Below are 23,723 nucleotides of genomic sequence, written 5' to 3' on the forward strand. Positions count from 1 at the left end.
CGTTCCAGCCATTATGGTTTGCCATGCAGATCTGAGACAGTGCGGGGTCTTTTCTGGTTTCCCTTTGGATAATCTCAGTCATAATAATCAGACTTCTGATTTGCATTTGGGAGAATATGTCAAGAGGAGTGTCCTCTTTTGTAAGTTCTTAAAATCCTTTTTTCAAGGCTGAATGGGACAATCCATCAGCATTTCCATGATTAGCCATCCACTTGAATTCAATCTTGTAATTGTGCCCTTCAGGAAACAGAGTCCATCTCTGTGCTCGTGCTGCAGCTGTTAATGAAACACCCTTCAGATGATTGAAAATAGACACTTGTGGTTGGTGGTCAGTAATGAGGGTAAACTCTCTCATTCAAATACTTGTTGAAATGTTTACACTCCAAACCAGACTCAAGGCTTCTCTGTCAATTATGCATAAGTTTTTCTCTGCATTCATAAGAGAAAGGCTATGACATATTCCATCACCTGTAACATGAGACAGGACTGCACCTATAGAGTAAGGCAAGGCATCTCAAGCAAGTTTTGCTGGATGATGTGGGTTATAATGTTTGTGTATTGTGTACAGTGTCTGATGTCATCATTTCCTTTTGGAAAGCCACCCCACACTGCTTCTTCCATTGCAACACACACAAAATGCTGCAGGAACTCAGCAGGTCAGGCAGCGTCTATGGAAATGAATAGATAATTAATGTTTCAGGCCGAGACCCTTCTTCAGGACTGAGAAACAAGGGGAAAGATGCCAGTATAAAGAGATGGAGGGGAGGAGAAGGAGGCTAGCTGGAAGGTGATAGAGAAAACCAGGTGAGTGGGAAAAGTCAAAGGTTTTAGAAGACGGAATCTGATAGGACTGGAGAGTGGACAATAGGAGAAAGAGAAGGAGGAAGGGGGCCTAGGGGGAAGTAATAGGTGAAAAGTGGTAAAAGACCAGAGTGGGGAATAGAGGAGGGGAGAGGAATTTGTTTACCGGAAGGAGAAATTGTTGTTCATGCATCAGGTTGGAGGTGACCCAAACAGAATAAAAGGCATTGCTCCTCCACGTTGACGGTGGCCGCACTTTGGCACAAGTTGGCCCGACTTGTCAGAATGGGAATGGGAATTAAAATGTTCAGCCTCCAGGAATTCCGGCTTGTGGTGGATGGAATGGACATGCGCAATGAAGCAGTCCCCCAGTTTGAGACAGGGGTCTCACTAATGTAGAGGAGGTCACATCAGGAGAACCAGACACAATAGACAATCCCAGCAGATTTGCAGGTGAAGTGTTACCTCACCTAGAACGGGGCCCTGAATGGAGGTGAGGGTAGAGGAGAATGGCAGATGTAGCACTTAAGCTGCTTGCAGGGATAAGAGCCAGAAGGGAGATTAGTGGGGAGGGACTAGTAGACAGGGGAATCGTGGAGTCAACGATCACCGTGGAACGTGGTGGTGGTGCGGGTGGCGGGAAGGGAGGTGAAGATATGTTTAGTGGTAGGATCCCTTTGGAGATGGCAGAAGTTGTGGAGGATAATGAGGCTAATGGGGTGGTAGGTGAGGACAAGAGGAACTCTATCATTGTTAAGGTGGTGGTAAGATGGAGTTAGCGTGGATGTCTGGGAAATGGAGGAAATGTGGGTGAAGGCAGCATTAGTAGTGGAGGGAGGGGAACAGCATTCTTTAAAGAAGGAGGACAACACAGAGGTCCTGGAATGGAAAGCTGCAGAGCAGATGTGGCAGAGGCGAAGGAACTGAATAGCATTTTCACAGGCAATAGGACAGGAAGAGGTATAATTAAGATAACCATAGGAATCAGCAGGTTTATAAAAGATGTTGATTGCCAGTTTATCTCTAGGGATGGAGACAGAAGTTTGAGAAAGGGGAGGGAGGTGTCAGAGATGGACCAAGTGAATACAAGGGCAGGGTGGAATTTAGAGGCGAAGTTGATGAATTGACAAGCTCAGAATGGGTGCATGAGGCAGCACCAATAGCGTCATCAGTGTAGTGGAAGAAGAGTTGGGGAGTATTACTGGGGAAGGATTCAACACACCCAACAAAGAAGCAGGCATAGCTGCAGGCCATGTGAGTGCCCATGGTTACCCCTTAAATTTAGAGAAAGTGGGAGAAGCCGGAGCAAAAATTGCTCAGTGTGAGGACCAGTTCTACCAGACAGAGGAGGGCAGTGGCTCAGTGGAATTGGTTGGTTGCTTTGTCAATAAAGAAGCAGAGAGCTTTGAGTCCTCCTTGATGGGGTATAGTAGTGTATAAGGACTGAACATCCATGGTGAAGATGAGGTGGTCTGGTCCAGGGAATTGAAAGCTATTGAATGTTCCTTGTCATCCTCATTGGTAACCATTAGATCATCCAGGTACCACTGTGTGTCTGCGCAGCCGTGTCGCACCTCATCCTTAGCTTTCTGCCAGAGTGCAGGTGCAGAAGTTACTCTAAAAATAAGCCTATTTCAGCAATAACGCCCTTTGTGAGTGTTTGTGGTGTAAAAAAAAAACTTTGGAGTCTTCTTCCATCTCCATCTAAATCCATTTGCTGTAGTGTTACCCTCCAGAATGATCTACAAACATATCCTCTACACTGGGCAGAGGGTGTGGATCTACTTTTGGTACTGGGTTGATGGTAACCTTAAAATCACCACAGATCCTCTCAGACCCATCTGTCATGGCCACTGGGATGACTGGCATTGCCCATTGGCTCCACTTAATCTTTGAAAGAATTCCTTCAGCATTCATGCGATCTAGCTCACTGCCTACTTTATCACGGACTTTCATAAGGAACTGGATGAGCTTTGTCATTTTCATTTAACACTATTTTATCCTTGATATGTTGAATTTTACAACACCATCCTTGAACACTTCTGTGGCATCATCTAGTACCTTTCTTAATTCACTTTCAGTCGACTCTGTTACTGGATGTGGCATGCAAATGGTGGATGGAGCTCCAATTAAGTTGTAGTTTTCTCAGTCAGTCACAGCCTCACCATACTGGTCCTCCTGTTTTTACCATATACAAGCTCAGTGTGGCTTGTTTGCATTTCACCGTTAAGAATGTTCATCCCACAGGAATTATTTTTGTCCAGTGTAAGTTCTTAGTTGGATATATGTAGACTTCAGTTCAGTATCTTTGAAACGCTGTTCAAACTCATTTGGTGGAATGACTAATACAGCTGAGCCAGTGTGCAATTCCATTTCAATTAACGTCGTTCACTTCTGGTGTAAGCCATATTGTTTGTCCATTGTTAGTTTTCACATTGTAAATCTCAGGGCTACCTAGTGCTGTGCCACTCTCACCATTTTCAGACTTTTCATAAACAGCATGCGGACTAGTACTTTTTTTGAAATTGAATTTTGACTTCTTCTCTTTTTCTCTTCCCTCTGCAGTCCATTTATTTTTGACTGCCCAACATGCTCTTTGTATGTGTCCTGCTTTGCTGCACTTTCGGCAAGTTTCCCCTTTAAATCTGCATTAGTCTGGTGTATGTAAGCCTCCGTCACAATGATAACACAATTTGTTCAGCCAGGCAGTCTTCTGTTTAGGCATTGCAATTCAGTTCACGCGCAGTTTCATTCCAGACTGCAACTCAATTCTGTCTCTGGCTGCTGTTTCCATTGATACAGTGATTTCAACTACTCTCAAGCGTGAGTTGTGCTTCAGTTGGGAACCATTTTTGAATGCTTTCTTGTAAGATTTCTCAAAGTAAGTGATCTCTCAGTGAATCACAAAGCCCATCACTGAACTGACAATGCTCCGAAAATTTCTTCAATTCAGTCACATAAACTGAAATGGATTCTTCTTCCTTTTGATTCCATTTATGAAACCTGATGTTTTCAGCAACCAACATCGGTTTCTGTTTAAAGTGTTCCTGCATTATGTTCACAACATCAGCAAAACTCATTTCAGCTGGTCTGGTTGGACCAGTTAAACATCTAAACAAACTGTATGCTTTTCTATCCACTGCACTCAGCAACAGTGACACTTGTTTTGCACTGACTATTTAATTTGCTTCAAAATACTGCTCATTTCATTCAGTATACAACATCCAGTTATCTGTTATGCAATTGAACCTCTCAATCTTTCTGAGGTAGCAGATTATTATTATAACCTTGTACTCACTGTTTATGAACCTTTAGGCATACATGTTACTTGTTAATTTTGTCCATGTTGTGTTTTTTTTAATTTTACCGTCTATCTCCCCTTCTGAAGAAAAACGTACTGCATTTCAACAGGTAGGTTGTCATCTCGGGTTCATTTTAAAACTTCCTCATACCACTCCAGAAATTAATTGAAAGAAAAACACAGGATCACTTGATAATTTGTCTACTTGTTTTTTCCTTGGTAATGTGCTCACATATGACGTGGTGGTGTAATGACATATGCCCTTCATGTATTTCTTACATGTAACTCTTAATCAATTATGTGAACAACAAAGGATGCTTACTTAACCAATATATTTACAATATTACTTTAATGTTACTGAAATATTAAATACACTACAATGAACAAAAGAATGCATGAACACACCCTATGCAAGGCAGCCAACATTTCATTGCAGAACTAAATCATTTCAATAATCAGTCAAAGCAAATGTGACCTGAATTTGATGACACTAAATCCGATGAAGTATCTTTGAAGTACTAACTTTTTTTCTCTTTCCACAGATACTGTCTGACCTGTTGAATGTTTCCTGCATCTTCTGTTTTTATTTCATACTAAATGTGACTTCTTGGCAAATGAATTTTTTTCCCAGTGTTTCAGTTAATTAGAAATCACTGCAGAAAGATTAAGTTGTGAATTAGTAATGCAGAAGATCTTACTAAAAGATTAACATATTGACTAAGTTTTAATAATATATTGTTTTAATTTGCAAAATTATTAGGTATAAATCCAATATTTTAAAGAGGGAGAACCCTCGCAAGGTGGAAGGCCCCGACGGAGTACCTGGTAAGGCTCTGAAAAAGTGTGCCAACCAACTGGTGTGAGTATTCAAGGACATTTTCAACCTCTCACTCTACGGGCAGGAGTTCTCACTTGCTTCAAAAAGGCAACAATTATACCAGTGCCTAAGAAGAATAATGTGAGTTGCCTTAATGACTATCACCCAGAAGCACTCACATCTACAGTGATGAAATGCTTTGAGAGGTTGGTCAAGACTAGACTGAATTCCTGCCTCAGCAAGGACCTGGACCCACTGCAATTTGCCTATCGCCACAATAGGTCAACAGCAGATGCGGTCTCAATGGCTTTTCACATGGCCCTAGACCATCGGGACAATACAAACACCTTTGTCAGGATGCTGTTCATCGACTATAGCTCAGCATTTAACACCATCATTCCCACAATCCTATAGAGAAGTTACAGAACCTGGGCCTCTGTACCTCCCTGTGCAATTGGATCCTTGACTTCCTAACTGGAAGACCACAATCTGTGCGGATTGGTGATAACATCTCCTCCTTGCTGATGATCAACACTGGTGCACCTCAGGGGTGTGTGCTTAGCCCACAGCTCTACTCTCTATATACACATGACTATGTGGCTAGGCATATCTTAAGTACCATCTATAAATTTGCTGATGATACAAACATTGTTGGTAAAATCTCAGATAGAGGCAAGAGGGTGTACAGGAGTGAGATATGCCAACTAGTGCAGTGATGTCAAAGCAACAACCTTGCACTCAAGACAAAAGAGCTAATTGTGGACTTCCAGAAGGGTAAGATGAAGGAACACATACCAATCCTCATAGAGGGATCAGAAATGCAGAGAGTGAGCAGTTTCAAGTTCCTGGGCGTCAAGATCTCTGAGTGCCAAACCTGGTCCCAACATATCAATGCAGCTATAATGGAGACAAGACAATGACTATACTTCATTAGGAACTTGAAGAGATTTGGTGTGTCAACAAGGACACTCAAAAACTTCTACAGATGTACTGTGGAGAGCATTCTGATAGGCTGCATCACTGTCTGGTATGGGGGAGCTACTGCACAGGATCGAAAGAAGCTGCAGAAGGTTGTAAATTTAGTCGGCTCCATCTAGGGTGCTAGCCTACAAAGTACTTAGGACAACTTCAAGGAGCAGTGTTTCAGAAAAGCATCCATTATTAAAGACCTCCAGCACCTAGGGCATGCTGTTTTCTCATTATTATCATCAGATAGGAGGCACAGGAGGCACCAACGATTCAGTATCAGCTTCTTCCCCTCTGCCATCCGATTCCTAAATGGACATTGAATCCTTGAACACTACCTCACTTTTTTAATACATATTATTTCTGTTTTTGCATGCATGATTTTTAATCTATTCAATATACATGAGCTGTAACAGATTTAGTTATTTCTTCTGCATTATGTATTGCATTGTACTGCTGCTGCTGTTAACAAATTTCATGATACACGCTGGTGATAATAAACCTGATTCTGATTTTTTATTGAGAATATTATCCCATAATTATAAGCCTCATCTTTGACGTCATGAATATCCATTACACTAGAAAACAAAGATTTTGCCTCCTGAATATTTTTGGGTGTATCTTATGGATTATGGACAGTTGATCATGAAAATCATCCCTATCATGCACCATTTTTTTGAAATCACCTATATTAGTTATTTCAATTCATAATTCAAGTCAATTAATATCTTACCCACAATGTAAGCTGAAACGTTTTCTATGTTATCCAGGCATGGCTGGGCATACTTAGGCAGGATGGATACTGCATGACAGGACAGGTTTTAGAAAGGCTTTAAATTTCCATGAAGGACTTTGATATTTGAGGCAGGTGTTTTCCAGAATAACAGATGTTATGCCAAGATTAAGGAAGGCATTTTTGTTGGTCCACAAATCAAACAGGTCATCAATTACAAGCAATTTGATGAACTTCTAGTGGGACCAGTGAAAATAGCATGGAAGTCATTCAAAGATGCTGTTGAAAAATTTCTTGGTAACTACGGACCACCAAACTACGTGCAACTGGTTGACAATGCGGTTCAGGCATACAAAACCATAAAGTGCAACAGGCTAGTAAAGATTCATTTTCTGCATTCCTGTTTAGGCTTCTTCCCTGCAAATCTTAGCGCTGTCAGTGAAGAGCATGGGGAAAGGTTTCACCAGGATATCACGGTCATGGAGAAACTGTATCAGGGCAACTGGAATCCATCAATGCTGGCGGATTATTATTGGATGCTTAAGGGAGAAACTTCAGAGTACAAATGAAAATCAACACTTTTTTTAGCTTAGTTGAACTATCAGCACTCCATTAGGCTTGCGAGACCATGAATCTGCGCCTGGAAAGTCTCCACTTTCCAGGGCGCAGGCCTGGGCAAGGTTGTATGGAAGACCAGCAGTTGCCCATGCTGCAAGTCTCCCCTCTCCACGACACCGGTGTTGTCCGAGGGAAGGGCAAGGACCCATATAGCTTGGCACCAGTGTCATCGCAGAGCACTGTGTGGTTAAGTGCCTTGCTCAAGGACACAACACACTACCTCGGCTGGGGCTCGAACTTATGACCTTCAGATTGCTAGTCGAATGCCTTAACCACTTGGCCACGTGCCCACACATATCAGCACCATTATGTAATTAAATAATTATGTAATTATGTATTATATTCTATAAAAGTGAATTTCTTGTTTCTATCAAATTCCTATATGATACAAGTAGTCTGAAATTATATTTGTGTTCAGCTTCAAATGGTCTATCAGAAACAAAAAAACTTCTGAGGAAGCAACACTTTTGATAAAACTTGTCGCTCAGTGTTATTCCTGAGTATGTTCTTGTTCCTTTCATTACTGTGAACCTTACATTGAATAAAAATCCCCTCTTCTCCCATTTAGGTTCATTGACATGTTCCTCATAATACTCCTTGGTCTAGAAAATATTAGCAGATGGCATGGACCTAATGTCCTAACTGGCTTCTATTGAACCAATCACTGAGAAACATATGTAAGGATGAAATAGTCCTCTGTGCATTGATTGATCTGAAGCCTTAACCACGTTTCTCGTGACACTGATGTTGCCTGACCTTTTGAGCATTTCCATTGTAGCCCTTATGCAGGGTCTTAATCCAAAATGCTGATAATTCCTCTCCACTACCACTGCACAGGATCAGAAAAAGCTGCAGAAGGTTGTAAACTCAGCCAGTTCCAGCACTTCAGCGGGTCATCTCTAGTGCACAGAAGATCATCGAGACACAGCTCCCAGCCCTGGAGGACACCTACAGCTCTCGCTGCCTAAGGAAAGCTACAAGCATCTGTAAGGACAATACACACCCATGCAATCATCTGTTTGAACTTCTTCCATCTGGCAGACGTTATAAGATTTTCTATGCCTGCACTTCTAGACTGAAAAATAGCTTTTTCCCCAGAGCTATAACTGCTCTGAACCAATCGATCAAACATCATCCATAAATTGTTATATTGCTACTTTAATACTGGTTTTATGGCTGTCATGCACCTGAGTTGCGCTTTTATACTGCTGGACATTGCTTGTACTGGCTGGTTACTTGATTTTATTTATTTTATTTGTTGTTTTATAGCATTGAGTACGAGAGTTGCAAACTCATTTTCGCTGTATTGGCGCATGACAAATTGAACTATACAATGACAATAAAGATAATTCATTTCATTTCACGGTCACTCGCCCCTCCAGTATCAAGGACACTTTCAAAAGGCGATGTCTCAAAAAGCTGTTACTCATCATTAAGGACCCCCATCACCCAGAACATGTCCTCTTCTCATTTTTACATCAAGGAGGAGGTACAGAAGCCTGAAGGCACACACTCAACAAGGCAGGAACCACTTCTTCCACTCCACCATCAGATTTCTGAATGGATGATGAACCCATATACACTATTTTTCTCTCTTTTTGCATTACTTATTTAATTAATTTATATATTTCTTATTGTAAATTACATAGTTCAGTATCATTATTATTTATTGCAATGTCCTGCTGTTGCAAAACAATACATTTCATGACATATGCCGGGATACTAAACCTGATTCTGCTTCTACTCACAGATACCTGTCTGTGCTTGATGACCTGTGTGAATCCTGGACCTACAAAAATGCTTTCCTTAATCTTGGCATCAGCATCAGTTATTTTGGGAAACATCTGCCTCAAATATTGAAATCCAGCAGTTTGATTTTTGCTCCAGGTTCCAATATCTGCAGTATTTTGTATCTTCAGCTCTTCCTGTATTTATTTCAGGTTTACGGCATTTGTAGTTTGCAAGCATGTAACTACAGATAATTTACTGTTGTAGTAACTGAACTTCATTAATTTATTAATTTATATTTAGAGATACAACATGCTACAGGCTCTTTTGTCCCAATGAACCTGCACTGCCCAATTATATCCATGTGACTGATCTACCTACTAACCCATACTTCTTTGGAAAGTGGGAGAAAACCCAGAGGAAAACCATGTGGTCATGAGGAGAATGTATAAACTCCTTACAAAGGGTGGTGGGATTGAACCTGGGTCTCTGGCACTCTAATAGCTCTACCTTAACTGTTACCCTACCACATCACCACAGATTTAAAACCAGAGTCATTGTTTTATTAATATTATTAAGAGATATTAGTTACGGCTTCAGGGGGAACTGTTCAAAGTTCAATGTTCAAAGTAAATTTATTACCAAAGTACATATATGTCACCGCGTACAAGCTGAAATTCAGTTTCTTGCGGACACACTCAATAAATCCATAATAGAATAGTAACCAGAATAGAATCAATGAAAGACCACCCAACCTTGGCGTTCCACCAAGGTGCAAAAGACAACGAAGTGTGCAAATACAAAATGAAAGAAACAATACTACTGCTAATACTACTACTATTATTACTAATAATAATAATAATAATAAATAAATAAAACTATCCTGATATTCTTAAAAGAATGTTGTTTTACCTACCTGAAAAGGCAAACATCATTGTAGTTCAATGTCTTTTAGTAAGTTAGAAGTCAGTATTTCCATCAAAACAACTCTGAAATGTCAGCCAAGAGGTGTGCTTAACTCTAGAAGAAGGACTCATCTCATAACCTCTTGGTTCAGAGACAACAGGGCAACGACCACTGAGCTAAGGCTGACATTTAACAAGAACCAGGGTGCTCAATACTTCCATCAATCCTCCAAAGCTTTATAATTTCTGCTAACCACAGAGTTAAGATTGGAACTATCAGACTATTGAGGGTATAGTCAGCAAGTTTACGTCCAATTATTTTATAGCTTGGCGTATTGAAATCCCTAATTGCCCTTTTGCAACAAAGGGCTCATTGATGAGATAGTACAAGATAGCAATATTGTGTAAAATATTAACTAACCAGAACCCTAACCTTAAAGTGATACTTTGTTTTCAAAACATTCTGGTTGATAAGAAAAATTCAATTGCTAAAGCTTCAGCTTAAATGTTGATTTTCTCTGCAGCACTTGCTGGTCCCAATCTGCTGACAATGCTGTTATTAGCACGCTGTGCTCAGTAAGTGAGGGCTCAAAGCTACTTGTGCTATTAGTCAGTAAGATATCGCACAGGCCAAACAGACACTGTAAACCTCACATAATCCTCTCACTGGTCTTCTTCTTAATGCACATTCTCAGCGCCGCATTATCCCAGATACAGAGCGAGATTCTCTTTTCATTGGCTAGCGCTTTGAACATTTATTCTTGTGCCTGAAAGTGTTCTTATTTGAATTGAAAATTTACGTAACCCTTTTGTAATGCAGGTTTTTTTAAAGCACAATTTAACACAATGCTCTTTGAAGAATGCATACTATTTTCTTTTATCCATGGTTCAAATCTAAATTAAAATCAAGTTGCTCTACTTATGTTTGTTTTCTTCGTGGAATTTATATTTTAATATTGCTTTGTGTGGCTGTCCTCATTATTGGATCTACACCTCAAAAGTTTACAAACATTGTAATTTTCAAATTTCCCTTTCAAGAATCAAACCCAGTGATTCTCAAGGGGGTAGTTATGTGTCCTATGGGGAAATTAAGGGAAATAGAAGTCATTGGGGGTGCTCTTTGGGAGGGGGGCAGTAAACAGCACCCTAACGAGGCATGAGACCTAACTGACTGTTTGTAGAGGAGGCACTTTAAAAGATAGGATGAGGCACTGGAACACAGGAAGAACCATAGCTCTGCTGGCGGTGAGTACTAATTTAGCCCCATTAATGATGGACAAATATGTATGGCGTGATCTCTATAAGTCTGAAGGTGGTGAAGCCTGGAATTCTAATCCTGCTAAGAAACAGAAACTACAGAAAGTGTGTTAGTACAATGTTACATACCTGGAGTATGGTTTTATTCTGTTCCCTTCAGATCAGCAATGCCCCATGTGTCTTACTTGTAATACTGCACTGTCTAATGAAGCCATGAAACCATCAAGATTGCAGGAATATTTCCATAAAAAACACCCTAAAAAGGCTACATATGGTATTACTTGGTTCCAGAAGACGAAAGAGGCATTTGAAAAGAGTTGCACACTCGAGTTATTTGCCAAGAAAGCTAACAATGACCTTGATAGTGGTCTCATTGTTTCTTATAACATTTCCAAAATGATAGAAAAGTGTGGAAAATCTCATACAATTGGTGAAAGATTAATAATGAATGATTAATAATGAATAATTAACAATGAAGACTATCAAGATCTGGCTGGAGGGTGCTGACTCTGCTCTTCAGCACCAATTCCAGCACACAGACTGGAGCACGTTTGTGGCCCATGCCACCACGGATTCTCAGATTAACATTGACTTATATACCAACTCTGTCCTTGAGCACATCAACAAGTGTGTAGATAGAGTGACATCACAAAAACAAATAAAATGAACAGAGAGGTCCGCCTCCTGCTCAAAGCCAGAGATTCAGCCTTCAAGTCTGGAGACCGGGAGGCTTACAGCTCAGCCAGGGCCAACCTGAGGAGGGGAATCTCTCAGGCTAAACACATATATAAACAGAGAATTGAGGAGCATTTCAACTCCTCGGACCCCCGGCTCATGTGGCATGGCATACAGGTCATTACAGACTTCAAACCACCTAGTGCTGTGCCCCCTTCCAGCTCTGCTTCCCTCCCTGAGGAGCTCAATTACTTCTACACTCACTTTGACCAAGAGAACAAGGAGGTCACCCTCAAAGCGTGTCTCCCACCTGGTGAACTGCCTCTCTCAATTTCCACCTCCGATGTTTGTACCATCCTGAGCAAAGTGAATGTATGGAAGGCAGCTGGTCCGGATGGAATACCTGGCCATGTGCTCAGAGTCTGCGCAGGGCAGTTGGCCGGGGTCTTCAAGGACATTTTTAATCTTTCCCTGGCCCAGGCAGTTGTCCCCACAAGCTTCAAGATCACCACCATCATACCAGTGCCAAAGCATTCCACTGCCATGGGCCTGAATGACTTCCGCCCAGTTGCAGTCACCCCCATCATTGCAAAGTGCTTTGAGAGACTGGTTCTATCACATCTGAAATCCTGTCTGCCCACTACCTTGGACGCCCATCAATTTGCCTATCACACCAACAGGTCAACAGAGGACGCCATCTCTACGGCACTTTACACTCCCTGACCCACCTGGACAGCCCCAACTGTTATGTCAGAATGCTATTCATTGACTTTAGTTCGGCATTCAATACTATGATCCCCTCCAAGCTGATCACCAAACTTCGCCAGCTTGGTATCAGCTCATCCCTCTGCAATTGGACCTTGGACTTTCTGACTAACAGACCCCAATCCGTTAAGTTAGACAACCTCTCCTCCTCCACTTTCACTCTGAAGGTCCAGCACCTGGCTGCGTGGTGTGCCGACAACAACCTGGCCCTCAACACCCAGAAGACCAAGGAGATCATTGTGGGCTTCAGGCATGCTAGGACCCACACTCACATCCCCATCTACATCAACAGAGTTGTAGTGGAGCGTGTATCAAGCTTCAAGTTCCTTGATGTCCACATTTCCGAGGATCTCACCTGGTCCCTGAACTCCTCCATCCTGATCAAAAAGGTGCAACAGCGCCTTTACTTCCTGTGGAGCATCAGGAAAGCTCACCTCTGTCCCAGGATACTGACAGACTTTTACCGCTGTACCATTGAGAGCATACTCACCAACTGCATCTCAGTTTGGTATGGCAATTGTCCTGTACCAGACTGCAAAGCACTCCAGTGTGTGGTGAAAACTGCCCAGCGGATTATCGGCACCCAATTGCCCACCATTGAGAACATCTACCATAAACGCTGCCTGGGCAGGGCGAAAAGCATTATCAGGGATGCATCTCACCCTAACCATGGACTTTTTACTCTCCTCCCATCCGGTAAGCGCTACAGGAGCCTCCGCTCCCGCACCAGCAGGCACAGGAAGAGCTTCTTCCCTGAGGCTGTGACCCCGCTGAACCTCACATCACAGAGCTAAGTAGTATTGCACCCATGTTTTACTGTCTCAGCATGTACTTTTATATTTGTGTGCTGTAGCACTTACTTTTTATTCGCAGTTATTTTGTAAATAACACTATTCTTTGCATTTCTGGTTAGATGCTAACTGCATTTCATTGGCTTTGTATCTGTACTCAGCACAATGACAATAAAGTTGAATCTAATCTAAGCTAATAATGTCTGCTGTATCAGAAATGCTCACCACCATTCTCAAAATGGACGCCAGTGTTTTAAAATCAATTCCTCTGACTAATAACTTTGTAGCTCATCGTACTGATGATATGAGTGAAGACACTGAGTATCAACTATGCACAGAGCTACAAAAAAAAACAGAATTTGGGATACAACTGAATGAGTCAACAGTGTGAGACAACTAATGGCATATGTCTGGCTTATCAAAAACGGAAAAGTTTATGAAGAGATTCTCTTTTGTAAAAAGTTAAAAACAAATATCAATGAAGAATCAATCTATAATGAGCTCAAAATATTGAGGATAAAAGTATTCAGTTTAGGAATATCATTTCTTGTGCAACAGATGGATCACTATATACCGTCAGTTGCCATGCTGGTTTAGTGGCATTTATGAAAAAAGAAACCCCATGTCCATTTGTAATCCATTGTATAATTCATCACCAACATCTCACAGCCAAAAACCTCAGCCAGCGATTTTTTTCAAGCATGACTCTTGTAATATTTGGTATCAACAAAATTAAAGCTCATCCATTAAATAGCAGAATATTTCGCCAGTTATGCCAAGATAATGATGAAGGGTTTGAACACTTGTTTCTTCACAGTGAAGTGCCTTGGCTGTCAAAAACCTGCTGCTTAAAAATGCTTCTTTGATCTTTTTGACACTGTGTTTGTATTTTTGTTCAAGGTTGACAATTTATGTGGAGATGTGGCATACCTCGCTGATCTGTATGACAAAATAAACATTCCAAGTATGAAACAGCAAGGTGAGAATTTCAATTTAATCCAGGTAAAAAGTGCGGTGTCCACTTTTATTAGATAATTGGAAATATATAAGCAAAATATTGGGAGAAGAATGTTCTCACAATTTCCCTGCATGGAAAGTTAGGCACTCCCTTTCACAGAGAATGATTTGCAAGAGTACTACTTACACCTGTAGTCAGTAAAGAAAGATTTTCAGAATCAATTCAAGGATTTGAATGATCTGGAAATTCCAGACTGGGTGATTAACCAGTCTGGAATTTCCAGGTGGAAGAAAAGGAAGAGAGCTTGCAAGAAGAAATTATCAAAAATTCAGAAGCAAAAATGCTTTTCGAAATGTTGGCTTTTGTGGTATGTGGCTGCACTGTTATATGAAGTTTCCTGGTCAGTGGAGAAGAGCCAAACTGATCTTCATTTCATTTCCATTCTCTTATCTTGTTGAAAGAGGCCTCAGTGCAGTGAACCGCATACTCACAAAAAGCAGAAACTGCTTTGACATTGTTATGCATGGGCCTTTAAGGCTTTTACTGTTACAACTTGAACCAGATATTTCAACACTTGTTAAAAACCTTCAAGCTCAAGGATCACAGTGATATCAAAGCTGCTGTACAGTACATAGGTATTATGTAGGCTAGGTTTAAAGACAAATAAACATCTAAAACAGAATTATTTTTCTTGTGTTAGCATATGGTAGATATGTTTTTACACTATGGGGGTGCTGGAAAGTATATTGTGCCTAAGCGGGGCATTGGCAAGTACTTTAGGAGGGCACTGAGTTAAAAAAAGGTTGGGAAGCACTGATTTAACCAGTTTTCTCCCATGTCCATACAAAGTTAACCAAGATCTTCACCAGCTGCTTTCCTTTTCTTTCTACATTTATATATTCTTGCAACCTATTCATTGAAATGACATTGACTATTTTAATTATTATTGCTAGATAATGTGTTTGTCTGGGTCAGGTTTGTCCTTTATTCAAAAAATAAGCATACTGTCAATCTGGCCTTGTTTTTGTGAAACTTTGAGTAAGCTCATTTTTTCCCCCTCAACTTCATGGTTCTATACAACCATTTAAAGATTGCTTATTTAACATCTAGGCTTCTTCATAGCTTTGCAATGAAAGCCATAGATATTTAATAATTATGGCTAGAAATCAGATGGATTGGCCCATGTTGTTTAGCTGATAACAGTGCAAACATTGATTTTTTTTTCTTAATTTGCAATTATCTTCCTAGGTAAAACTATATCCTTCACAAAATTGGACCGGATAGTCCTGTATGCAACTCGCATTAGCATCCCACCCAAACTTTTTGTTGGTCAGGTACACAGGTAATGAAATCGCCATTACCAACTTTCCTAACATAAATTGGATTTCAATGGTGCATGCTTGCCCAGGATAGAGTAGTATCTGTAGAAGCAGCAGGGGGGTTGCTATTCTATTGATTACTGACCCCTCTTTTGAGATTCCTTTTTCTTCAGCTTCTTGCCTCATCTACCTATCACTTCCTGACTTCCAACCTCAATTCCTTTCATTCCCCCCCGCCCCCCCCCACCCAACTGGTCTCACCTATTACCTGCCAGCTTGTGCTCCTCTTTTTATTCTGGCTTTTGCTCTCTTTCTTTCCAGCCTTGATGAAGCGTCTCAGCCAGAAATGTTGACTTTTCATTTTCATCTGACCTGCTGAGTCGCTCCAGCATTTTGTGTGTCTTGCTCAAGATTTCTAGCATTGGCAGGAACTTCTGCGACTCTGAACATCATTCTAGGTTTTTTTCTTCTTGCTATTTATAGAGATGGTTTTCCCTATCAGGATATCTCACCAGCTAAATCAGATCTGACAACAGTCATTGCAACCACCTATAAATACCGCCCTTGTGACAACAATGGCCACATGTTATTACTGCAGGCATTGCTATTGCCATGATTTGCAGCTTAGGGATGGTCAGGGTTCTCAGAGTGGATTGGTGAACTCAGGGAATCAGGCAAAGCCAAAACAATTAGTAAGGTGACTATTCCCACTAAGTCTTCAGAAACTACATCCCACCTGTACTTCTTGGATTAAGATGTAAAATGATGCGTGATGATCTTAGGTCCTGTTCTCATGTCTGGACTGTCCCTCCATGGAAATCAAGACAACATTGACTTTGAGCTTTCTCAACACATGATCTTTCCAAATGCTTTCAACATGTCTCTGCCCCATTTCCAAGCCACCTTTCACATTCTGCCTCGCAGAGGCTGCCCAGGAACTGTATGGGTTGAGAAATGATTTCTTCTACTTTTATTGCAGTGATGAACAGATTGGATCTCTAGCCCTGGGATTTGACTGCACTTATGTATTCAGAAGAGTTTCAGTTTGGAATACAGATCTTTTGCTCAATGGGAAAAGATTCTTCTCCTTATACTGCATACTCTTGTGAATTATCATCCAAATTTATTCAAGGTCAAAATCACATTTCTGCCAAGCTCAAATGACATCACCATCCTTAAAGAAATTGGACTACCAGACATTTTCAGCAGTTGGAGAGATGGAACCTGAGAGACAAGAGCTTTTGGTAATTTTATAGCTGCTCACACCAATTTGTATAAATCTACCTTAAATATACTGCAATAATAAAATAAGTGTCACACAAATTGTAGAAGCACAGTGGAATATGCCATCAACTCTCTAAAAGTGAGATTCTGTGACGACATTCGTGAGCAGATGCCTTGCAGAGTCGACAGGTGCAGAGAATTCACCATGGTGCATAGCATTGCCAGCTAGATGGCTGCTGCTTCAGGAGGAGGAATGATATACAACCCTCTATGGAACAAGAGTTAAAGCGCGAAGACCAGCAGTATTAGAAGGAGATGTTTAAGGTCTTCATGGAAATCAGCCTGAGCAGGATTAGTCACACCTCCAAGGATTGTGGAGCTGGATGGAGTTAATCTGGGTGTCAGGGCAAGGGGAGGGTCCATTCTGTAAGATCAATACTGATCAAATTGTAAGTATTCAATTGGCTCCTATTATCCTGCTTTTTTTTTTGGTGCAAACCGCCCAAAGGTGTTCAAAAAGGTGGCTTACTGACTAACTTCACGATTGTTTCTGGGGACTTGAATAAGCATTAATACTGAAAGCAATGGAGAGTGAAAATCAGTGAAATCAAGTTAATAAAAGTAACCATGAGAAGTAAAGTGTATTTAAAAATAAAATTGACTCATCATTGTAACATACTGTAAAAAGCTTTTCTTACATGTCATCCATACCGCTTATTTTGCATTGAGGTTGTACAAGGCAAAACAATGACATAATACAGAATAAAGTGTTATTGTTACAGAGAAAGTGCAGTGTAGGCAAGCCATAAGGTGCAAGGCTGTAAATAGTTAGATTGGAGTGGATTGCCAATGACCTTTTTCCCAGGGTGGAAATAACTAATACGAGGGGGCATAATTTTAAGGTGATTGGAGGAAAGTGCTGTCAGGGGTGGTGGTAGAAGCAGATTCATTAGGGAAACTGTTAGATAAACACATCAATGATAGAAAAATGGTGGGCTACGTAGGAGGGAAGGGTTAGATTGATCTTAGAGTTGGTTAAAATGTTCTCACAACCTCCTGGGCTGAAGGACCGGTAACATTTTATTATCTATTGTAAGGTCATTAATCCATTGCATCATATAAAGAGAGCATCCAATAGTCCTGCTACAGGATGTTATGCTTGGGATGGCTTCTTGAAGCAATACATTGAAGTAGCAACCCGGGAGCAGGCTATTTCAGATCTGGTCTGTCTAATGAGACAGAATTAACAAATGATCTCATAATAAATAATCCCCTTAGAGTGATCATAGCACAGCAACATTAAAGAATCAATTTGTGGGTGAGAAGTCTAGATCTGAAAACCAGTGTCTTAAACTTAAATATGGGCAATTAAAAACAGGATATGAGAGGAGCTGGCTACAACGGTCTGGGAAAATAGATTAAGATGTTGATCAGGAGTTTAAACTATTAAGTATTAACTATTAAGTATTCATAAATTTCAGAAAAGATGTATTTCCACAAGGAAGAAAGATTCCATAAGAAAGGTGCATTATCTGTTGCTAAGTATGGAAATTAAAGATAATATCAAACTGAACCAAAAAATATATAATTTTGTGACACTTTGTGTATTATGGTTCTATTACTATTTATTATTTATGGAGCGACTGTAACAAAAACCAATTTCCCCCGGGATTAATAAAGTATGACTACTACTACTACTACTAGAGGCTTGGGAAAATTTTAGAAATCAGCAAGTACTGACAAAAGTAATTCTGAAGAGGGATAAGCTAGAATATAAAGGTGAACGAGTGAATAATATGAAATCACAGTGGAGAGTTTCTATAGACATACACAAAGGAAGAAAGTGGCTTAAGTAAATAATAATTTATTAGAACAAGGCTGGAAAATAAATAATGGATAGTAGAGAAATGAAAGTTTCCAAATAATTATTTGGATTTGTTTTCATGGTACAAGACATCAAAACATTCTGATTATAATAGAAAATTAGGAGCTATAGTAAAGAAGGAAATTATAGTAATCTCTATCATGATGCAATCATTAAGAAGGCAGTTCTACTTTGTTAGGAGCTTGAGGAGATTTGTTACCAAAGACTCTAGCAAATTTTCATAGATGTGTGGTGGAGAGCATTCTGACTGGAGGCTCCAATGCACAGGGTTATAAGAGCATTCTGACTGGAGGCTCCAATGCACAGGGTTATAAGAGCATTCTGACTGGAGGCTCCAATGCACAGGGTTATAAGAGTATTCTGACTGGAGGATTATAAGAAGTTTCAGTGTGTTGTAGGCCCAGCCAGCTCCTTCACAGGCACAAGTATCCCCAGTGTCAACAACTTCTTAAAGTGGTGGTGTCTCACGAATTGCCCAGTAGCTCTCATATCTACTGTAATGAAGTGCTTTTTTAAAAATTTAATTTAACTGAGTTTTTATTTTTTGAGGTACAGTGTAGAATAGAACCTTCAGGCCCTCCGAGCTGTATCGCCCAGCAATCCCCGATTTAGCACTGTCCAGATCATGGGACAATTTACAATGACCAATTACCCTATCGACTGGTACATCTCTGGATTGTGGGAGGGAACCAGGGGACCTGGAGGAAGCCCCCGTGGTCACGGAGAGAACCTACAAACTCCTTACAGGTAGTGGCAGTACATGGCTAGAATCAACTCCTGCCTAAGCAAGGACACAGACCCATGGCAATTTGCCTATTCCCACAATAGATGGGACATCCCTCTATTATTATCTGCCTTGAAAAGATTATTTAAAAGAACAGGTCTTTTGGCACTGGCTTTGTTCGATTGGATTGTTCCATCATCTGTTGCTCCTTCACTGTGCTATTTGATAATGGGGAATCTGCTGTTTCTCTAATCCCATTGCCCACCTCACTCCAAATGGAGTTATTAATGGTTCCCTTTATCTTATGCATTGCACAGGAAGAATGAAAGGAGCCGAGGTTCTCAATGGATTTTCATCCTATCTGCTCAGTTCCCACTATGCTGCCACACTCTCAAACCCTTAACTCTACCTCTTCCACTGTTGTCACTTCTGCACTTCTACATTTTGCACTATTCAATTGCTTTGAAACTCGTGGCGGAATTGCTGCTTACTCTGGCAGCTTCATGCAAGTAAGTGTACATTGGTGTACATGATAATAAGTTAACCTGATGTCATCAGTGGCAGTTTAACGGCTAGCATAGCACTTTATTGTGCTGGCTATCACAGTCGGAGTTCAATTCCGGCCGCCGTCTCTATGGAGTTAGTACGTTGTCCCCATGACTCTGACTGGCTTTCCTCTGTGTTCCAGTGTTCTTCCACATTTGAAAGCCGTACTGGTTAGGATTAGTACATTTTGCACATTCTATGTTGACACTCGGAGCATAGCGAGACTTGTGGGCTGACCCCAGCACATCCTCGGACTATGTTGCTTGTTGACATGAACAACACATTTCTCTGTATATTTTGATGTACATGTGACAAATAAAGCTGACCCTAATCTTATGTTGAGTAAAGGAAGTTGACAAGCTCTGATGGGTAAATTTTGAAACACCTAAAAAGAGGGAGAGGGGCAGCTTCTTGCTATTTTACTCCCTTCATCTCACCCCACACAAGTTACCCACTGAGAAATCTCAGGTTCAAGTTCAAACGTAATTGTCACTCAACTATACGTAAATACCCATGAATACAGCCAAATGAAACAGTGTTCATCTGAGGCCAAGTTGCAAAACACAGAACCAACGGTCATACACAGCACATGGCATATTTGACACATGTAATTATGAAAACAGTAAACATACAGTCACAGAAAAAAATAAAGAATCTCATCCTTGTTCAACTGTTACAGACTCAGCTGTGTTTTTACATTTCCTCCCGCATTTTCAGGTTCAACTTTGACAGTCTCACTGCAGTACCATCATTCTTCCTGGATGATTACAGCTACAGCTTGTACTTACAAATTATTCTTTGCATAGTTAAAAACCCCAAAACAACTCACAGGATTTGTTTTGAGAAACATGACAGGGGCAAATAACTAAAGTTTTATTAACGGAAGAAAGAAGCACTGAGCGATAGATAGGGAATTCAAAGTAGTTGAAGGTCCAAAGCCAGTCTTTGAAATCAGAGATACTAGGGAGATGAGAAATGGAAGAGTGCAGATATATTGGAGCGTTAACTGACTAGTGGAGATTACAGAGGCAGAGAGGATCAACACCATGAAGATGATTTGAAGATATGATGAGAATTTTTGAACAGAATGATTGTTTAGAGCTACTGGACGTTGGGACCTGCTGCAATGAATGGTTAAAGATGAGCTTACTTGTCGCATGTACATCAAAACATACAGTGAAATGTGTTGTTTGCATCATTCTTTGTGAGGTGCTGGGGGCAGCCCACGTATGTGCCATGCTTCCAGTGCGAACACAGGGTGCCCCACAATTTACTATCCCTAACCCATAAGTATGAGGAAGTCTGCAGATACTGGAAATCCAAAGCAACGCACACAAAATGCTGGAGGAACTCAGCAGGTCAGGCAGCATCTATGGAAATGAATATATCTTTTAGAGATGTGGGGGGAAATTGGAGCACCTGGAGGAAACCTATGCAGCAACAGGGAGAACAGACAAACTCCTTACAGACAATGATGAGAATTCAAACCTCGATCCTCTGATTGTTGGCGCCGTCACTAACCACTTAACATCTCTATATGTAATCAACTAGTCCAGATCATAGTGCAGCTTTCATCCTTAATTAAGCACCCAAGAAGCTTTATTTGTAATATTAAAGGTGCTCTGTAAACACAAGTCATTATTGTTAGTACAACAAAGGTAAGAAAAGGAAAATGCAACTTGAGGTCTGGCAAGTGTCTGCATCTCACATATTTATCATCATCGTCTGCCAGAGCCTCGGTGACCACTTTCTTCCGCTGCGATCTGTCGCCAGTCAAACCTCTTGCATCTCTGGCAGTGAGGTTGGTCCACTTCTTGATGTTGTCAATCCAGGTTGTCCTCTGTCTGCCTCGAGAGCGGCTTCCTTCTGCTCTGCCTTCAAGCACAGTGCGTTCCAGTGTGTCATCAGTTCTTCAGATGTGTCCAAAATAGCAAAGTTTCCTTTGGATAATGGTTTCCAGAAGTATTGGTTTCGTGCCAATCCTTTCTAGGATGAAATCATTGAATTTCCTTTCAATGTATGATACCCTGAGGATCCGTCTGTATGTCTACATCTCAAATGCTGTCAGCTTCTTTTCATCAGCTGCTTTCAGGGTCCATGTTTCACAGCCATATTGGGTTACTGGCCAGACGAGACTCTCGAGGAGGCGTATCTTGGCGTAAGGGCTCACAGATCTATCTTTCCAGATGTTGCAGAGTTTGGTAGTGCTTGTGCGTGCCTTTGCTAGCCTCCGCCTTATTTCCTTGCTGCATTCGTTTGTGTCATTTAGTACTGCACCAAGGTATATAAAGGAGGACACTTGTCTGATCTTGTCATTTCTGATGTAGATGTCAGCTCGAATTGCAGTTTTGCTTATCACCATAACTTTGGTCTTTTTGCCATTTATCAGCAATCCAAATTCAGCAGAGACTTTTGCAACATTATTGAGTAGTGCTTGTAGGTCTTCTTCTGTTGTGGCTAGCAGGGCTGTGTCATCTGCGTATCTCAAGTTACTGATGGTTCTTCCTCTTATTTTAATGCCAGTGTTGTCTGGAATTGCCAGTCTCATGATCATCTCTCTCACATACTAGTGAAATCAAGTCCTTACAAACAGTTTACTTTCAAACGGTTTCTGAGGGTTAATGAATCCCTTTGTAAAATACACTCTTCAGAAGTCTGCCCCTCAAGATTTGTTGCTAACGTAGCAATGTATTTTTCATTTCATGTAAAATGAGCAAAAGACATGCCTTAGGTTTGCCTGACCCCAACAGAACAGCCCAACAGGAACACAGGTGAATGGGAACACGGAGATGATACTAATCAACGTACATTTTCAGGATATTAAATCCTTTAAAGTTACAATAAATCAGAAAAATACAGTTTGAACTTAAGAATAGATTTATTCTAAACATGAGATTAATACTCATTGCCTTGAAGAGATCCAATGATCTACTGTTGCAGTGACAGAAACAAAGTAAAGATTTGTGTCCCATAATCCAGTAGAGCTAATTACAAGGTAAAATGAGCTACTGAAACATCCCAATGACTTCTCTAACAAGGATAATTTCACTGCTTACACAGCTGTCAGTAGCAGTCTTCCATTCAGTCTGCAAAACCTATTAACTCCTTTTAACAATTTATGATGTTCAATAACTGATTAGGAAGCTCTGGGTTCATCATTTAGATCTGTGCGGACAGTTTGTGACCATTACTGGAAAATCGATGAGTTTATACCAGAATCACTAATTATCTGTCACCTTAACTACTGCCTCATTAGGCTGTTTGATTTTGTTGGTTTTAATTTAAGCTAAGTAGTTGAGTATATTAAGGGCATGAGTTTTATGAATTCAACCTAATTAAATGTGACATTTCCTTCTTCACCAATGCCACTAACATGGACACAGAAAATAAATCTGCACATTCACAGATGGATAATTATTTTGGTTATCTGTGGAATAACCACATTTCTCCGTTTCCTGCATTGAAAGGTAGACAATAAAAACAAAAAGTGCTGGGAATACTTATTATAGATCTTACCACAACTTTGTAAAGAGAAATAGAGTTGATGCTTCAGCTCAAAGATCATTTATCAGCACGGGGAAAGAGAAGAAAAATTGTTTGTGATTTTGGCTTAGTTTTTCTCTGTGTTGGCTTATCTGGTAATATCCTACACCTTTTCACTGATCTTTTTGTATTTTCACTCTCCAACGAGCCTCATACCAAAGCTTTCC

At 40.6% G+C, this 23,723-nt stretch overlaps 1 long non-coding RNA gene across 5 annotated transcripts in view; it reads right to left on the bottom strand.

Moving 5' to 3' along the window:
• Positions 1–10,118, bottom strand: part of LOC134355229 (uncharacterized) — a 79,051-nt gene extending 68,933 nt beyond the window's left edge. For all 5 annotated transcript variants that reach the window (XR_010019992.1, XR_010019991.1, XR_010019989.1 and 2 more), the window contains exon 1: positions 9,881–10,118. This is a non-coding gene — a long non-coding RNA (uncharacterized LOC134355229). The remainder of the gene's footprint in view (positions 1–9,880) is intronic.
• Between the last annotated feature and the right edge of the window lie 13,605 nt (positions 10,119–23,723).

The sequence above is a fragment of the Mobula hypostoma genome, chromosome 12, assembly GCF_963921235.1.
Source record: "Mobula hypostoma chromosome 12, sMobHyp1.1, whole genome shotgun sequence".
In the NCBI taxonomy this organism is placed as follows: Eukaryota; Metazoa; Chordata; class Chondrichthyes; order Myliobatiformes; family Myliobatidae; genus Mobula; species Mobula hypostoma.